Genomic DNA, 18,993 nt, shown 5'->3' with positions numbered 1-18,993 from the left:
ACAGACACGTGGGCCTGGAACTCCACCATTTGATGCCATAAAGTTTTGCGGACCCCTGTGAAATGTGCTTTTCAAATGCAGCTCTTGGCCGGGCTCAGGGGCTTACTCCTATAATCTCAGCATTTTGGGAGGGAGAGGTGGGCGAATCACTTGAGGTCAGGAATATGAGATCGGCTTGACCGACATGGTGAAACCCTGTCTCCACAAAAATACAAAAAAATTAGCCGAGTGTAGCAGTGCACGCCCGTAGTCCCAGTTACTTGGGAGGCTGAGGCAGGAGAATCACTTGAACCCAGGAGGGTGGAGATTGCAGGGAGCTGAGATCGCGCCACTGCACTCCAGCCTGGGCGACAGAGTGAGACTCTGTTTCAAAAAAAAAAATTTAAAATTAAAAAAAAAGATGCAGCTCTCCCTGGAAGTAGACCCTGGAGCTTTTGTGAGTTGATGAGCTCACAGGGTTAGGACGCATTCTCAGAACTAGGGTTTGGAATGAATGAGACGCCACAGCGAAGACAGGAAGGCCAGGCATGAGAAATGCTCAAAAACCACACGGGAATGTAGCAGGAGTGTAGGAGGCAATGTGGTGACACGTGCATTTATTGGCTCAGTTGAGTACCTGCCATGTGCCAAAGGCTAGAGTCTGGGAACCCAGTGGTGAATAAGACGGACTAGGTTCCTGTCCTCATGGAGCTCACAGTTTAATTACGAGGCAAACCATAAGCAATGAACCAACTCCTTATCTCAGCCTCTAAGGCCTTATTTGACATGGCCTCTGGCCTTTCTGTCTGTCTCTTGAACACACAAAACTCATTTGTACCCCAGGGCCTTTCCACAGGCTGTTCCATCTGCCTGGAATACCTTTTCTCTGAATTTTCTTTTCTTTTTTTTTTTGAGATGCAGTTTCACTCTTGTTGCCCAGGCTGGAGTGCAGTGGTGAGATCTCAGCTCACTGTAACCTCTGCCTCCCAGGTTTAAGCGATTCTCCTGTCTCCGCCTCCCGAGTAGCTGGGATTACAGGCACCTGCCACCACGCCCGGCTAATTTTTTGTATTTTTAATAGAGATGGGGTTTCACCATGTTGGCCAGGCTGGTCTCAAACTCCTGACCTCAAGCGATCAGCCTGTCCCAGCCTCCCAAAGTGCTGGGATTACAGAGTGACCTACCATGCCCGGCCATTTCCCTGGATTTTCAGACAACTTTCTCCTCAATTGTCAGATCTCATCAAAAACATCACCTCCTAGAGAAGCCTTCATTGATCATCCCGTCTGCATTCTGCTTCCCTCCATCACTTTCTCTCCTGTTGCCTTGTTTTATTTTCTTCTCACCACTTACCACCATCCTAGATAATTATTCGTTTCTGGGTTCAGTGCCTTTCTGCTCCATTTGAATGTGAGCTCCTTGAAAGTAAAGCCCTTGTCTAGATAAAAGAAGCAAACAAAAAGTTAATAAGTGATTGTGACTTGTGACGCAGTGAACCACTCAAAGAGCCAGAATTACGCTGGTAGGTGCGGCGGGGGGAGGAGGGGTCAGGGAAGGCCTCCTCAAAGGTCAATGTTTAAACAGAGACCAGCAGGGCAAGAAGAAGCCATCCTGGGAAGCACTCGGAGGATGCAGAGGAAACGTCAGGCAGAGGCACAACAGAGGCAGGAGGTAACCCTGAGGGGCAAACATTGGTATTTTTCAAGAAACTAAAAAGATACTCCATGGACAGTCAGGCCGGCATTTGAATTCTGGCTCCTCTGCTGCCTCCCAGCAATGCGGCCCTTGCACAAATCACTTCTGTCTCTAGGCCTCAATCTCCTCTTCTATAATATGGGGATAAAATCAGCACTTTGGGAGGCCAAGGCGGGTGGATCACGAGGTCAAGAGATCGACACCATCCTTGCCAACATGGTGAAACCTTGTCTCTACTGAAAATACAAAAATTAGCTGGGCATGGTGGTGTGTGCCTGTAGTCCCAGCTACTCAGGAGTCTGAGACAGAATTGCTTGACCCCGGGACGTGGAGATTGCAGTGAGCCGAGATCGCGCTGCTATACTCTAGCCTAGTGACAGAGCGAGACTCTGTCTCAAAAAAAAAAACCTTTCTTGAACTCTTTTATAAAAATTAAGATAATACATAGACAGAGTTTGGCTCATAGTAGGAACTTAATAGATGTTTATTTCTATTTCCCTCCCCTTCACAAAGTTGTCAGGAGCCACCCCAGGCTTCCAGAACTGTCCTCCTTTAAGAGAGGACCGTTGGGGGCCGGGTGTGGTGACTCATGCCTGTAATCCCAGCACTTTGGGAGGCTGAGGTGGGTGGATCACGAGGTCAGGAGTTTGAGACCAGCCTGGCCAACATGGTGAAACCCCATCTCTACTAGTAATACCAAATTAGCCGGGTGTGGTGGGCAGACATCTGTGGTCCCAGCTACTGGGGAAGCTGAGGCAGGAGAATTGCTTGAGCCTGGGAAGCAGAGGTTGTAGTGAGCCAAGATTGTGCCACTGCACTCCAGCCTGGGTGACAGAGCAAGACTCCATCTCAAAAAGGGAGAGAGACAGAGAGAGAGAGAGGACCCTTTGGCTGGGCTCAGTGGCTCACTCCTGTAATCCCAGTATTTTGGAAGGCTGAGGTGGGAGGATCACTTGACCCCAGGAGTTCAAGACCACCCTGGACAACATAGTGAAACCCCATCTCTACGAAAACTAAAAATAAAAAGTTGGCTGGGCTTTCACTTGAGCTTAGGAGCTTGAGGCTACAGTGAGCTGTGATAGTGCCACTGCACTCTACCCCGGGCCACAGAGCAAGACCCCGTCTCTAAAAGAGAATGTTCCCCATCCGCAGGTCCCATGCCCGCTACCTCTGCCTTCTCCTAGTATCTGAATCCCGAGTCCCCGGTTGCTCAGTTTCTCCCATTTGCACAGCCTACTCGACCCCATGGGACTTTGTCCCATGTCCTCTCACTCACAGCTCCCAAGGGACTGTCCCACATCAGCAGCCTAAGTTAGAACCAGACCCCAGAATACCTACATCCAAGACTGATGTTCCTTCCATTATACCAGACCAAAGTTTAGAGCCAATAGCCTGCGGTTTTTCAATGTCAAGGCTGTTCCTCACCCTTCACAGTCAATCTAGGAAGCAAGAGCTCTGACCTGCCCACACTTGAGATACAAGATGTCACTAGCAAAATAATAGTTCCTACCAGCTACCAAGCACAGTCAGGGAGCTAGGTGCACTGCTAAGTCCTTTGCAAACATGCTCTGATTTTGCTCTTTGTAACCCCTGGATGTGTTATATTCCCATTTTATAGATGAGTACATTAAAACTAAGAAGTGAAGTGTATTGCCCACGATCATATAAATGCTAAGACACAGAGTTTATAACTCAGGCTGGGGTAATATTCCAACTCTTTAACAACCAGCACAGCATGGCCACTGGTCCATCAGAATAGACGCCAGCTGTGAACGCCCAGCATGGCATATGGATGCCCACCAACTGAACAATGGCTCAGACAAGACCGACTCCAGTCCTTTCTGCTGCGGGCCCCCCGGGAAAGCCACTGCACTTAGAGCAAAAACGAGGAAGCTCCCTGCTGGACCAAACAGCTTGCGGGGAAGCAGGAGAGCTGGCACCGGTTCCAGCAATGTGCAGAATACAGTGTGCAGCCAACAGGCCACCTCGACAAGGCCAGTTAGCGTATCATGAAGGGGAAGGGGTGTGGAGGCAAATCCCAGGAGAATGGCCCACAGTCTAGAGCTCGGTCGCATTGGTGTGACGCACAATGGCACACACACAATTGCAGTCACATTGGTGCCGTCACATTGGTGTACCACTGGTGTGGCACACCTAAGTAGATGAGCTGAAATTGGTGTTTGGAAACCCACAGGGGCCTGAGGACACCAGGCAAGTGAGATTGGGACATCCAGGCCAAGGTCCACGTGTCTGAACCCAGTTCAAATTCCTTCACATTATTCAGCCATAATTCCTCGACTTCCACTTAAGACAGCGGCCCTTTGGTCAAACTGCCTGGACTGGAAGCCCACATTCACTACTTGGGTTTTTTGTTGTTTTTGTTTTGTTTTGTTTTTGAGACAGTCTCGCTCTGTTGCCCAAGCTGGAGTGCAGTAGCACGATCTCGGCTCACTGCAGCCTCTGCCTTGCAGGTTCAAGTGATTCTCCTGCTTTAGCCTCCCGAGTAGCTGGGACCATGGTTGTGTGCCATCATACCCGGCTAATTTTTGTATTTTTAGTAAAGATGGGGTTTTACCATATTAGCCAGGCTGATCTCGAACTCCTGACCTCATGTGATCCACCTGCCTCAGCCTCCCAAAGTGCTGGGACTATAGGCGTGAGCCACCACGCCCGGCCACATTCGCTGCTTGTTAGCTTTGGGACCGTGACCGAGTTGCTTAACTTCTGTCTCAGTTTCCTTATCTATAAAATGTGAAAGCGGTGCTGATTACATACGTTATACTTTACAAGCCCTGCAAGCAGTATTCAATAAGCAAATAATAAACAAATGCTTTTCCTAGGATGGTTTATCAGATATAATACCAGTCACACCAAACTATTCACTTCTTTTTTGACACTTGCACACTTTCATATCAGTTAGGAATTGTGCTTAACTTCTAGTAACAGGGAACTGAAATAACAGTGGTTTAAACAAGGTAAAGGTTTCTTTTCTTAAAAAAGAAACCTTAAAAAAAAAAAAAAGAAGTCCAGGTTGACATGTCCCCCAGGTCATCAATATCCCATGTTCATTCTGACTTTCCGCTCTGGTATCCTTAGAGCATGGTTTCAGTGATGAAGGTCACACAATTACTACTGTAACTCGAGCCATCATGTCTTCATTCCAGGCACAAAGGAGGAGGAAGAAGGGAGGGCAAAAGGGTATCTCAGGTGAGTCAGCCCCATTCTTTAAAGTGCTTTCCTGGAAGCTCCACCCAACTACTTCCCACTTAGTTTTTTTTTTTTTTTTTTTTGAGTGTCACTCTGTCGCCCAGGCTGAGTGCAATGACACCCTCTTGACTCACTGCAACCTCCACCTTCCAGGTTCAAGCAATTCTCCTGCCTCAGCCTCCCAAGTAGCTGGGATTACAGGAGCCCACCACCGCGCCTGGCTAATTTTTGTATTTTTACTAGAGACGGGGTTTTACCATGTTGGCCAGGCTGGTCTCGAACTCCTGAACTCAAGTCATCTGTCCTCCCTTGGTCTTCCCAAAGTGCTGGGATTACAGGCGTGAGACACTGTGTCCAGCCTTCCCAGTGACTATTAGTAAGAGATGGCTTAGGAACACTATCTGTAAAGGAAGCTCACAAATGTGGTTTTTCTTTCTTTCTTTTTTTTTTTTTTTTTTTGAGTTTCGCTTTTGTTGCCCCAAGCTGGAGTGCAATGGTGCGATCTCAGCTCACTGCAACCTCTGCCTCCCAGGTTCAAGCAATTCTCCTGCCTCAGCCTCCTGAGTAGCTGGGATTACAGACGTGCACCACCATGCCCACCTAATTTTTTGTATTTTTAGTAGAAATGGGTTTTCACCATGTTAGCCAGGCTGGTCTTGAACTCCTGACCTCAGATGATCTGCTCACCTCGGCTGTGCTGGGATTATAGGCGTGAGCCACTGCGCTCGGCCTCTTTTTTTTTTTTTTTTTTTTTTTTTTTAATTTGGTCTATTGCTACTCCTAACAAAAATCTAAATTGAGTCGCTAAGGAAAAGGGGTTACAGATATTGGGTAGGCAACTGCAGAATTTGCCTCTTTTTGTCCATGTGTTTTGACATGTATTTTCTCCCCACTAAATATCAACCCCTGAAGTCGCACCTGGAAACCTCTACCTCACAGGCGTCCTTTCTACCACCCTGCTTAACACCATGGCCAAATATGGCTATTGGGCACTGAAATGTGGCAAGTGGGACTGTGTAACTGAATTTTTAATTTTATTTACCTTTATATTTAAGCTATAAAACTAATACTGCATTCAATTATTGGAAAACTTTGCTTGGAGCACCTTGGGTATGCAAATTACACTTGAATTTATTCAACCATAAATTTTATGAGATCTAAATACAGGTTAAGTATTTCTGATAAAAATTTAGCACCTGAATTGGGATGCTCTATATTACATAGAGATTTCAAAGACTTCGTCCGAAAAAAAAAGAATGTAAAATGTCTTATAAATAATTTTTTTTGACTGGGCGCAGTGGCTCACGCCTGTAATCCCAGCACTTTAGGAGGCCAAGGCGGGAGGATCACCTGAGGTCAAGAGTTCAAGACCAGCCTGACCAATATGATGAAACTCCATCTCTACTAAAAATACAAAAATTAACCAAGTGTGGTGGCGCGTGCCTGTAATCCCAGCTACTCTGGAGCCTGAGACAGGAGAATCGCTTGAACCCGGGAGGCGGAGATTGCAGTGAGCAGAGATCACACCATTGCACTCCAGCTTGGGCAACAAGGTGAAATTCTGTCTCAAAAATAAATAAATAAAATAGTAATAATACTTTTTTTTTTGGCCAGACACAGCGGCTCACGCCTGTAATCCCAGCACTTTGGGAGGCTGAGGCAGGCAGATCACTTGAGGTCAGGAGTTCGAGACCAGCCTGGACAACATGGTGAAACCCTGTCTCTACTAAAAATACAAAAATTAGCCAGGTGTGGTGGCACACGCCTGTAATCCCAGCTACTCAGGAGGCTGAGGCAGGAGAATCACTTGAACTCGGGAGGTAGAGGTTGCAGTGAGCCAAGATCAAGGTCATGGCACTCCAGCCTGGACAACAGAGTGAGACTCTCTGTCTCAAAAAAACAAAAACAAACAAACGAACAAAACAAAAAAGCAGAAAAAATTTGTTTTAATGCAAAGTGTGGTGACTCATACCTGTATTCTCAGCACTTTGGGAGGCCGAGGCAGGCAGCTCACTTAAGCCCTGGAGTTCGAGACCAGCCTGGGCAACATGGCAAAATCCTGTCTCTACAAAAGACACAGAAATTAGCTGAGTATGGTAACACATTCTTGTAGTCCCAGCTACTCAGGAGGCTGATGTGGGAGGACTGCGCCCAGGAGGTCAAGACTGCAGTGAGCTGTGATTACACCACTGCACTCCAGCCTGGGTGACAAAATGAGACCCTGTCTCAATAATAATAATAATAATAATAATAATAATAATAGTTTTATATTGATTACATGTTAGCATTATAATATTTGAGGAATATTGGGCTAAATAAAATGTAAGAATTAATTTCACCTGTTTCTTTTTAATGTGGCTGCTAGAAAATGTTTCATTACATATGTGGTTCACACAGTCTATGTCTATTGCACAGCTCTGCTTTCTGCTTTCTGTTTGTTTTTTTTTGTTTTTTTTTTTTTTTTGAGACGGAGTCTTGCTCTGTCGCCCAGGCTGGAGTGCAGTGGCACGATCTCAGCTCACTGCAAGTTCCGCCTCCCAGGTTCACGCCATTCTCCTGCCTCAGCCTCCCGAGTAGCTGGGACTACAGGTGCCCACCACCACGCCCAGCTAATTTTTTGTATTTTTAGTAGAGACAGTGTTTCACCGTGTTAGCCAGGATGGTCTCGATCTCCTGACCTCAAGATTCGCCCGCCTCTGCATCCCAAAGTGCTGGGCTTACAGGTGTGAGCCACCGCACCCAGCCCTGCCTTCTGTTTTTGAGTCAGTTGTTAATGTATCTATATACCATGTAGATGTATTAACATCTACATACTCCCTACTCTACATACCGTGGCTATGTGAGAGCTAGAATCCAAGTACGATTTATATCTACTATTTATTGGCATTTACTATGTACTAGGCACTATGTTGTTTTTTTGCTTTTTTTTAATCAAGGCCTAACTGTCACCCAGGTTGGAGTGCAGTGGCTCAATTATAGCTCATTGCAGCCTCGAACTCCTGGGCTCAAGCAATCTTCCCACCTCAACCTCCCAAATAGCTGAGATTACAGGCATGAGTCACCTCAGGCAGCTACGCACTAGGTTTTTAAATGTAACAGCATTTCACAATGTAATCTTTATTGTAACAGGCAGCATATTAAAGAGTATGGGCTTTGAAGAAACACACAAGGCCAGGCACGGTGGCTCACGCCTGTAATCCTAGCTTTTTGGGAGGCAGAGGTGGGATAATTGCTTGAGGCCTGGAGTTTGAGACCAGCCTGGGCAACCTAATGAGACCCCATCTCCAAAAATTTAAAAATCAACCGAGTGTGGTGCCACATACCTGTAGTTCCAGGTACTCAGGAGGCTGAGGCAGGACAATCACTTGAACCCAGGAATTTGAGGTTGCAGTGAGCCTAGATCACACTACTGCATTCCACCCTGGGCAACAGAGCAAGACCTTGTCTCGAAAAAGAAAAAAGAAAAGAAAAGAAACACACAGTGTTTGTATCAACTCCACCACCTTCACCAAGCAGTGCTTTCAGTCTGAGCCTCTATAAAACGGGTGTGTTTAGCACACCTCTCAGGCTTTGTGTGGCTGAGACAAGCATATGCAATGCCTACCCTGGGCACACAGCATGGCACAAAGTATGAAACTCGCTAACTTGGGTTTCTGCCCTTGCATCCCTGTGGTTCCTAGCACAGTCCTGGGACATGAAAAGCGTCGGATCAACGTTTGCTCCAGGAAGGAAGCTGGGGGTGGGAGGTGGGACAGGCAGAGACTGGAGCCCAGCTGGGTTTCAGAACAGGTGGGCGAGCTCACAGACGCTGCACACAGCCAGGATCTGGCCTAGAATAGAGGCTGCCTGCTCTGGCTGGATTGGAGCCCCTTCTCGGAGTGACGGGTGACAGGTGCATGCCGTTTGCTCAGCAGGTGCTTGTGGTTGGCAGTGACAACAGAGGCCCAGAGTTGTTGGTTACAAACCCCAGGGAAGGTTTTAAAAACCTTCCCTTCCCCTCCATTGTCCCTACATTGCACCGGAGGCCTGGAGAAGACCCCATCTAGGACTATCTACTAGCCACTTTTCTTGAGCACTTATTATGCCCCAGACACTACATCCCACCTGCAGACAACCCCAAGAGGGAAGGACTGTCTCTCTTCCCATGTTACAGATGGGAGCACTGAGGCTCAAAAGAGGATATTCGTTGCCCAGTCCTATCTGACCCCAGTCTCCTTAGGTTGATCCCTGGGCTGTACTCCACCATGACTCAACTCCCCTATCTATCACCCACATGCCATCACATAGACTCTTTCCCTCCCCCACCAACTATGACAGAAGCAGAAGAAACTAGTAAGAAACCACACAGTGAGGGGCCCAGGGGAAGTTGGAGGTATGAGCGAGAACTCTTTTACTGACTTTACAGAAATTCAGCTCAATCCAATTTACATCAAAATGTAAATGTATTGGCTCCATTAACAAAAATGTGCAGGAGTTGTAGTTTCAGGTCCAGCTGGATCCAGGTGCTCAAATAACATCATAAGAAATCTATCTCTCTCTAGGTAGGGTGCGATGGCTCACACCTGTAATCCCAGCACTCTGGGAGGCCAAGGTGGGTGGATCACCTGAGGTCAGGAGTTTGAGACCAGCCTGGCCAACATAGTGAAATCCCATCTCTACTAAAAATACAAAAATTAGCCAGGCATGATGGTGGGTACCTGTAATTCCAGCTACTTGGAAGACTGAGGCAGGAGAATGGCTTGAACCTGGGAGGTGGAGGTTGCAGTGAGCTGAGATTGTGCCACTGCACTCCAGCCTGGGTGATAAAGCAAGACTCTGTCAGGAGAAAAAAGAAAGGAAGGAAGGAAGGAAGGAAGGAAGAGAGGGAGGGAGGGAGGGAGAGGGAGAGCGAGAGATAAAGAAAAGACTGGGCGCGGTGGCTCACGCCTGTAATCCCAGCACTTTGGGAGGCCGAGGTGGGCAGATCACGAGGCCAGGAGATTGACACCACCTGCCTAACACGGTAAAACCCCGTGTCTTCAAAAATACGAAAAAAAAAAAAAATTAGCCAGGCGTGGTGGCGGGCGCCTGTAGTCGAGCTACTCGGGAGGCTGAGGCAGGAGAAGGGCGTGAACCCGGGAGGTGGAGCTTGCAGTGAGCAGAGATCCGGCCACTGCACTCCAGCTTGGGCGACAGAGCGAGACGCCAAGAAAAAAAAAAGAAAGAAGGAAGGAAGGAAGGGAGGAGGGAGGAGGGAGGGAGGAGGGAGGGAGGGAGGGAGGGAGGGAGGGAGGAAGGAAGGAAGGAAGGAAGGAAGGAAGGAAGGAAGGAAGGAAGGAAGGAAGGAAGGAAGGAAGGAAGGAAGGAAGGGAGAGAGAGAAAGAAAGAAAGAAAAGGAGGGAGGGAGGGAAGGCAGGGAGGGAGAAAGAAAAAGAAAGAGAGAAAGAGAAAGAAAAAAAGAAAAGAAAAGAGAAAAGAAAAGAGGACATTTTCCTACCACCAGCACATTGAGGGCGAGGGATCGTCAGAAGTTCACAAATCAGAGGACTGGATTCTGTCTTTGCCTTGAACCTGGCAAAGTGAAGTAGAGAAAAATAAAAAAGGCCCCCAGCCTCCCATGCCTGCATATCTTGACGTTTGTGGTCAAGATCACAGCCAAAGACTCACACCAGCTAAGTCACAAAGTTTGGCTCAGCCTGGGGCTTCCTGGAAACCACTAAGCTGAAGAGGTTCGTGAGGTCCCCACAGTTCATTTAGAATTCACAGCCTTCCCCTATGACATTTTTGTTTCTAACATAGATCTCCTCTAAGGAAAGGGATAGAGCTGCCACAGAGAACAAAATGCCCTTCAGCCCTGAGTTCATCAGTTCTTGCTGTACAAAAACACCTTTTTCCCCCCTCTAACACAGGAAATGCAGGAAACCAGCACCAGCTGATTTAAAAAAAAAAAAAAAAAAGACCCCTCCCCCGCCACCACACACACACACCCCACGCACCCACACACACAAGCCTTTCAACTTGTCCAGAAACTTGCCCACAGCACTTCTGGCCACGCTGGGCTGGGCCATTGTGACGTCAGGCCGGCAGTCAGCCAATGGATGAATGGTTCTGACTTTCTCATCTGCATATTGCGGTGGCATTGGTTCAGATTTCAGGGCCATTTGTATTGTGGTGGTTTCTTTATGTTCAAGGTTATCCACCCCAGGCAGAGGACAAACTCCACTCCTGGCCTTCCTGCCCAGCTACATTTAAGGGTTGTAACCAGGACAGTGAGTCCGTTCTGGGAAAGGGGCCTCATGGAGGTTATGAAATCCAGCAGGGCATGGAAGGAGAAAGAATTGGCAATCCAGACGGGATGGAGGCAGGAGTTGGCTCTGTAACCCCATCTTTCCTATCCACCAGCACTCCCCTGCGCTTCCCAAGTGATTTAATTATCCATTCTTTAACTGCAACTCGATTAGCCCTGAAATTTGGGTGAAGAGAAATCAGACACAGGTTACTTGAATTACTATGCTTGGTTTTATCTTGTAGACGAATAACTCAGGCATGTGAATTGAACATGCAAATGTGTGCAAAATAACATGCATAATTTAAGATTCTCAAATTAACAGAGGAGAAACAATTGAGTAACCTCGCTGCTTTCTGTGAAGCACAGTTTTCTAAGAATATTGTAACCACTTTTTTTTTCGGTGTCTGACAGAAGGGATTGGAAAATAGAAGGAATTTAAAGCAAAAGGGTAGATGTAGCTATCAGTGGCAAGAAAAATGTAGGGAGATTGCAATATTAAAATAGAGTCAAATTTCACTTACTCGGATATCATTGAGTTTGGATTTGGTGTAAATCACCTCAAACTTCCCTTTACTTTGATGCTAACTATAAATATAGCATTGGTGTGTATTAGAGCTCTGGTTCTCACCTCCAAGGTTTGATTAAATAAGTCTGGGCAGAAATAAAGAAATTGTAACAAGTGTCCCAAATATTTCTGTCAACAGGGGACTACTGCTGAGAAACTCTGCCTTGATTTTCCAAGTCACTTTTAATTTTAAATGTTTATTTCCCCATGGTCTTCACAAACCATTGAAATATCTCAGCAACTGAAATATTCCAGCATGCAAACTTGATCTCTTCGATTGCCTACCACACCCAAAAGCTGTGCAGAAACCTCCTAACACGTACACTTATTTGGACTGGAAACTGGAGCCACCATCACTATGAAGAGATGTGGAGTGATCAGACTTCCATGTGTGATGATTAATTTTATGTGTCTACTGGACTAGGTTAAGGGATGCCCAGATGGCTGGTAAAACATTATTTCTAGGTATGTCCATGAGGGTATTTCCAGAAGAGATTAGCATTTGAATCTGAATAATGTTTGCCTTCACCAATTCAGGTGAGCATCATGCCATCCATTGAGAGCCCAAATGGAACAAAAAGGTTTAGGAAGCGTGAATTCGCTGTCTCTGCTTGGGCTGGAGCATCATCTCTTGCCCTCAGGCATCAGCACTCCTGGTTTGGGGGACTTAGGATTCAGACTGGGACCTATGCCATTGGTTTCCCTGGTTCTCAGGCCTCCGGGCTTCGTTGGACTGGAACTATACCACCTGTTTTCCTGGGTCTTCAGCTTGCAGATGGCAGACTGTGGGACTTCTCAGTCTTCATCATTGTGTGAGCCAATCCCCCATAATAAATATCTTTCTCTATGTCTACACATTCCCTATCGGTTCTGTTTCTCTGGAGAACCCTGAGTAATACAGCCTATAATAGACCAAGGGCCCCAGACGCTGGCTTTGCCATCCCAATTTTGCAGCTCTCAGCCATCAACTGAACACCTCAGAGACACTAAGGCAGCCTGTTCATGGGAGGTGCAGGGCTCCTCCGATGATGACTTGAGCTTGAGAATTCTCCAAGAGCCTTCCCAAACCTTCCTTAGACTGCATGGGAGGCCAGGACACTCCCATCCAAATTTCTTCTTTTTAAAAAAATTTTTTGTTTACCCATCATAAACTAGATCCCACCCAACTTGTCCTTCCCTTCCTTCCTTCCTTCTTTCCTTCTTTCCTTCCTTCCTTCCTTCCTTTCCCTCCTTCCTTCCTTTCCTTCCTTCCTTCCTTCCTTCCTTCCTTCCTTCCTCTCTCCTTTCCTTCCTTCCTTCCTTCCTTCCTTCCTTCCTTCCTTTCCTTCCTTCCTTCCTTCCGTCCTTCCTTCCTTCCTTCCTTCCTTCCTTCCTTCCTTCCTTCCTTCCTTCCTTCCTTCCTTCCTTCCTTCTAGACGGTCTCACTCTGACATCCAGGCTGGAGTGCAGCGGCATGATCTCAGCTCATTGTAACCTCTGTCTCGGAGGTTCAAGTAATTCTCCTGCCTCAGCCTCCCAAGTAGCTGGGATGACAGACCTGCGCCACCACACCTGGCTGATTTTTGTATTTTTATTAGAAATGGGGGTTTCTCCGTGTTGGCCGGGCTGGTCTCGAACTCCTGGCCTCAAGTGATCCACTCACCTCGGCCTCCCAAATTGCTGGGATTACAGGTGTGAGCCACTGCTCCAGGCCCCCACCCAACTTCCTTTCCTCTCCCCTTCATTTGGGATTGTGTGGCCCTCCTCACTTTCTCTGTCTCCCTCCCTGCTTCTCCCACAGACCTTTCTTCTAATAAATCCTTTCTGCTTTAAATTTCTTTTTAGTCTCTGTTTCTAGGAGAACGATGGCTAACACAAAAGGTTTTGACAAAGAAATAAACAACATACCAAGTATCATTAAGATCGTATTTTTGGACCTTCTTTTATTTATTTATTTGGAGACAGAGTCTCATTCTGTTGCCCAGGCTGGAGTGCAGTGGCTCAATCACAACTCACTGCAGGCTCCACCCCCTGGGCTCAATCAATCCTCCCACATCAGCCTCCCGAACAGTTGGAACTAAAGGCACGTGACACCATGTCCAGCTAATTTTTGTATTTTTTGTAGAGACGGGGTCTCGCCATGTTGCCAGGCTGGTCTTAAACTCCTTAGCTCAAGTGATCGGCCCTCCTTGGCCTCCCAAGGTGCTAGGACTACACGAGTGAGCCACTGTAAGCAGCCTTGGACCTTCCTTGATTGATAAGCCCATCTCTTGCCTTGTGCCCTGCCCAGCTTGCGTTCCGAGGGAATGCCACCTCCAGAAAGCGAGTATGTGGTACAGGGGAGCCCATCCAGACAGGAAGAGGAAGGAAAAGCACTTTCTTGAGGACATTAGGCATAATTTTCATAAAACAATTATGTTCTCTTCTCCAGTAAGCCTCATCTATTCATTAAAATAGACCCCTCCACCACTTTCTGACACTACTTCCTTTGCTATTATACTTGGTAATTAACTAATTCTTTCCAAATAAATTTTTTTTATTTTGAGATGGAGTCTCATTCTGTCACCCAGGCTAGAGTGCAATGGTACCATCTTGGTTCACTGCAACCTCTGCCTCCTGGGTTCAAGAGATTCTCCTGCCTCAGTCTCCCAAGTAGCTGGTATTATAGGCACCTGCCACCACACCCAGCGAATTTTGTATTTTTATTAGAGACGGGGTTTCACCATGTTGTCCAGGCTGGTCTCAAACTTTTGACGTCAGGTGATCCGCCTGCGTCAGCCTCCCAAAGTGCTGGAATTGCAGGCGTGAGCCATCAAACCTGCCCAAATAAATTCTTAAAAAAAAATTTTGTTTAAGTATATGTAATATCTTTGAACAAATAAATTCTATCATTTGGACAGAATGACAAAATCTTTTAGATTTTCTCTTCTCCCACAGTTCAAACGGGTGAGGTCATTTTTCTGGGTGTCATGCCCTGAGTGTGAGCTGTGAGCAGTGACGGGGGAGGAGAAGGGAACGAACCTTCATGTTAATTTGTGTCATCCACTTTCCTCTTGATTCTGACGCTGCCTTGCTCCAGGACTTCTTAGCTATTTGTGTCTTGATTTTTCACCTTATCTCACGGAGATGACGGCTTCCTTCTAATTTTTTCTTAGAATCAGGGAGTTCTTCAAAAGTCCTTTCCACATTATCTCGGGCCAGACTTTGCAGTCATGGTGTGTTCAGCAATTCCTCCAACTCTCTTGTGGGGTAGGAACAGCACATTCATTTTGGAGCAATCCTTCTTCTTTCAGATGGTAAGGCTTGGTACGGTCTTCCTCTGTGCCCAGGTAGCTGCGGAGAGTGCCTGGCTGGCCGTCCATAGTTCATTATCAGCTCAGCTCATGTGGCACTTATGGTTGGTAAAGACAGGGGAAGACCTGGGCTATCAGTGCCTCTTCCCCCACAGCCCCCCGCCAACCCCCGACCCCCCACCCAGAGGAGGAAGTGGGTCTGGTTTCCCAAGAGGAAACTCAGTGACAATTCCCTAGGCTTTCTAGTCGGAAACCATTTGGTATCTGGCATCAATTTTATCTTCCTTATTCCGTTTCTGACTCTGCCTTGCTGGGAGCTGCTGTGCTGGTTCATAGAGCTCGGGTACTTCTGTTCTGGCTTTAACTTGCTACATTGCACTTGCTGTTTACATGTGCGCCTCTCCAATGGGGTTCAGTGTAATGACTGCTTATGTTCAGGTCACCATTAAATCCCTAGTGCCCAGCACAGTGCTGGACATGTAGTCAGTATTTAATCAATGTTTGATGAATAACAGTTGCCAAGAGAGATCAGGGGAACCTGGTGTTAAGGTTCCAAGTCAATTCATCGGTATGAACATCCTGCTCTATTTCCTGAGGCCAGATAGACCCAGGAGAGAGAAGGCTAGAAGATGCCGTGGATATAGGGTCCTGGATTTGGCCAATGTTAATCAAAAGCAGATATGGGTGATGTACTCAGAGAAATTGGAGTGAACCATCATCGAGGAGCAAAGGCAGAGCCCAGTGACACGATTGTGCGTTAGGAAGTGAGTTGTGACCCATTGTCCAGGAGGGAACCATGAGATCACAGCCAATGGCGTGGAATCATAAATCAGTCTGACGGTTAATATAGGGGTGGGAGCCAAGATACCTAGAAGACAGTAGGAACAAAAGCCAAGCTAGCTACATCAAAGCGAATGGTTCAGGACAAAGACTATGAATGAGTTGAGTTCCAGTGGTTCATTTGTACTGAATGCTGACTGTGCAGCTGGGGTGAGACCTGCCAGCTTAAAGGCACGTGGTCAGGCCAGGCCCCATCGACATCTAAACATTAGAACAAGACCAGGAACCAGCCATCCCAGGCCCTAGCACGTAGGGCCAAAAATCTCCAACCAGATTGGGAGCTTGGGATCCTTTCCAGGGCAAAGTAGAGCCCATTAATCAAGGTCCTGTTGAACTTCAGACCCAGCCCCAACAGAAGGTTCAGTCAGTGAAGATCCAGGTGGGTGGACAGTAGAGGAGTCAATAAACAGCAATCATTTCTAAAGAACTGAGATTTGAGACTGGGAACCTGTTATATAAAGAGTTCATCCACCCATCCATCCACCCATCCAGTCATCCATCCATCCAACCATTCATTCATCCTTTTATGCACTGGGCAAGTGGAGGGAAAATGCAGTATCCCTGTACCCAGGATACTCACCTGGGAACCTAGCTGCTAGCATTGAGGTCCTGAAGTCTGAGCAAGGCCAGGTGTAAATCTAATTCAATGCTGGGCCTTTGAAACCATGGGCTACCATGTCACTCTCAGAACAGTGGCAGGATAGACCAGAGAGCCTAAGCCAAGACCAAACTGGCAGGCAGGGTTTTTATGGGACTCAGTTTTCACAGATTGGCTAATGCAGAAGCAAGATGCCAGGCCCACACATACACACACGCGCCACCCCTGCTTCAAGTATCAGTCTAGTTGACCTTCCCAATATAGACAACTCTTGACTGCCAATGTATGGATTAGCCACCTAATGATCCCAACACCTAGCAAACCTCCCCCCACCATCACTCAATCTGTGCAAATTAAGTTCTGTGTTAGTCAAAGAAGAACATAATTAGGAAGGTAAATTTGCAGAATTCAAATTACATCATGCATTCCAAAGTCAAATAGAAATTATTATGGATTAGCACAGATAGTGAGAGGGTGGAATCTGCAGGATATGCTCGTTCATGCATTCAGTCACCCGCTCAGCAAATGTTTATGCACGGAGAGGGTGGCCAGGGAGAAGGGGCTACAGCCCCTTGGAGTTTTAAACTTGGTGCCCTATCAGCTGTCTACCTTACTCTGAGCCGCAAGTGGACCAAGGGAGGTTGTAAAAATAAGGCCTCATGAGAAAGAATCAGAGGAACAAGACACTAGATCTGTCGAGGAAAAAAGTGGGCAGGACATGCAGTGGAGTGAAAACCCCAGATCCAGTCAGGTGTCAGGGAGTTTGAGCCCTTCTTGTCCCGCTGGAGACCCATGCCTCTGTCCCCAACATGCCCCAGCCTATCAGGTTAGATGGAGGCACTTCCTCCTCCTCCTCCAAACTCATCTACCATGTTTCTGGCTGAGCAATGGGGCTCAGCACCCCTGTATTCCAGTCCTTGCCTCACTGCGGGGACTTGGGTTCTAAGTTCCTGAGCCTGCCTGGTAACCTGACTCTAGACTCCAGATACCCACGACTTGATGCCTTGTTTGGTGCTCATAGCTCTGAACGATCTGTGATCAACCCTGCTCAACCAGTCAGGATTACATTTGACTATCTATAACCAAAACCATTACAGTGGCTAAACAGCTAAGGATCTATCTTCTCTCGAAACAGAAATCATGGTATTGGTTGAGTGGCCCAGTCACATCAGGACCACTGTCTCAGATTTCACCATTTGCTCATGATCACACAGTGGCTGCCACAGCTCCACCTTCCCAACTCAAGGCAGTAAGAGGGTGGCAGAGACAACGCCAGCTGTGAACTCATTTGTCAAAAAAGCAGAAGCTTTCTGCATAGATCTCATTGGCCAAAACTGGGTCACATGGCCAGGTTGCTTAAATTCATCTTGACCCAACCTCCGAGGCTGGCACATTGCTACTCCAAGCAAAATTGCATTCTGTTAGCAAAGTCAAATGAGGGAATGAATATTAGGTAACTAACTAACAAGGTCTATACAATGGTCAAAACAGCTAAAAGGCAGGCATCAGCTTCTTCTCCAAAGATATTAATTAATAAGTCAGTGGTGCTATAGATGAAACAAAGAACTTTCTTTTTTTAGGGACTATGTGCCGTCTATCTCACCTCCTTTTGCCTGTGGGTGAGGAGTAGGCGGGAGGTGGCAACTTGGCAAGGAGAAACACACATGAAAATATCCAGCTTTTACTGCCTCCAAATGCTTTCAGTATGTTGTTTCGTTTTATTCTGTTAACACCCCTGTGGAGTTGTCTTTATTGTCTCCATTTTTCAGATGTAGAACCTGAAGCACAGGTGCTTCATTGAATCCACATTCCACGCAGCCAAGACTCAAAACCTCCACGAGGTAGACACGGTGGGTTTATGAAAAAAGTCGGGAGCCCAGCAAGCCTTTTAAATTATGTTTAAGAACAAGCTTCTGGTATAACAACACGTTCAAAACACTGCCAGGAACATTTTGTGGTATTCCCTTGTACTGGGATATGGAGGCCCGAACTCCTCTCAGCATCTGGGCCACTCCCATTCATCCTGCTGGGGAGCTCAAGCTGTCGCTCCAGGAAACCAGGAGCTTACCTTTTGCCTGGACTGATTCATTTTTCCTGCAAGTTCCCTGCATCTTGGGCCTGGCTCCCCTTCTAAACCGTTTTGTGTGTGTGAGTGTGTGATGCAGTCACACTCTGTCACCCAGGCTGGAGTGCAGTGGCGCGATCTCTGCTCACTGCAACCTCCACCTCTCAGGTTCAAACGATTCTCCTGCCTCAGCCTCCAGAGTAGCTGGGATTACAGGTACCCACCAGCACGCCTGGCTAATTTTTGTATTTTCAGTAGCAACAGGGTTTCACCATGTTGGCCAGGCTGGTCTTCAACTCCTGACCTCAGGTGATCTGCCTGTCTTGGCCTCCCAAAGTGCTGGGATTATAGGCCACCATGCCCAGCCTCCCCCTCTAAATTTTATTAAGCTCCCTAAGGACAGGAACCATGTTACTCTTGTTGCCTGCTTAATCCCCACTGTCTAGAACGGTGCTTGGAGCTCAGTAGATGTTCAGTTACATGGTTTCAGTAAGTCTATTTCTG

General features: G+C 47.1%; 1 long non-coding RNA gene across 1 annotated transcript in view; it reads left to right on the top strand.

Moving 5' to 3' along the window:
* Window positions 1-1,567: 1,567 nt before the first annotated feature.
* Window positions 1,568-18,993, top strand: part of LOC144332713 (uncharacterized) — a 37,196-nt gene continuing 19,770 nt past the window's right edge. Inside the window, exons 1-2 of the long non-coding RNA XR_013400720.1 lie at window positions 1,568-1,650; window positions 18,194-18,274. This is a non-coding gene — a long non-coding RNA (uncharacterized LOC144332713). The remainder of the gene's footprint in view (window positions 1,651-18,193; window positions 18,275-18,993) is intronic.

This window comes from Macaca mulatta, chromosome 11 (assembly GCF_049350105.2).
Source record: "Macaca mulatta isolate MMU2019108-1 chromosome 11, T2T-MMU8v2.0, whole genome shotgun sequence".
Classification (NCBI taxonomy): domain Eukaryota; kingdom Metazoa; phylum Chordata; class Mammalia; order Primates; family Cercopithecidae; genus Macaca; species Macaca mulatta.
The sequence above is the reverse complement of the archived record's forward strand: the minus strand, read 5'-3'. Positions and strand labels throughout refer to the sequence as shown.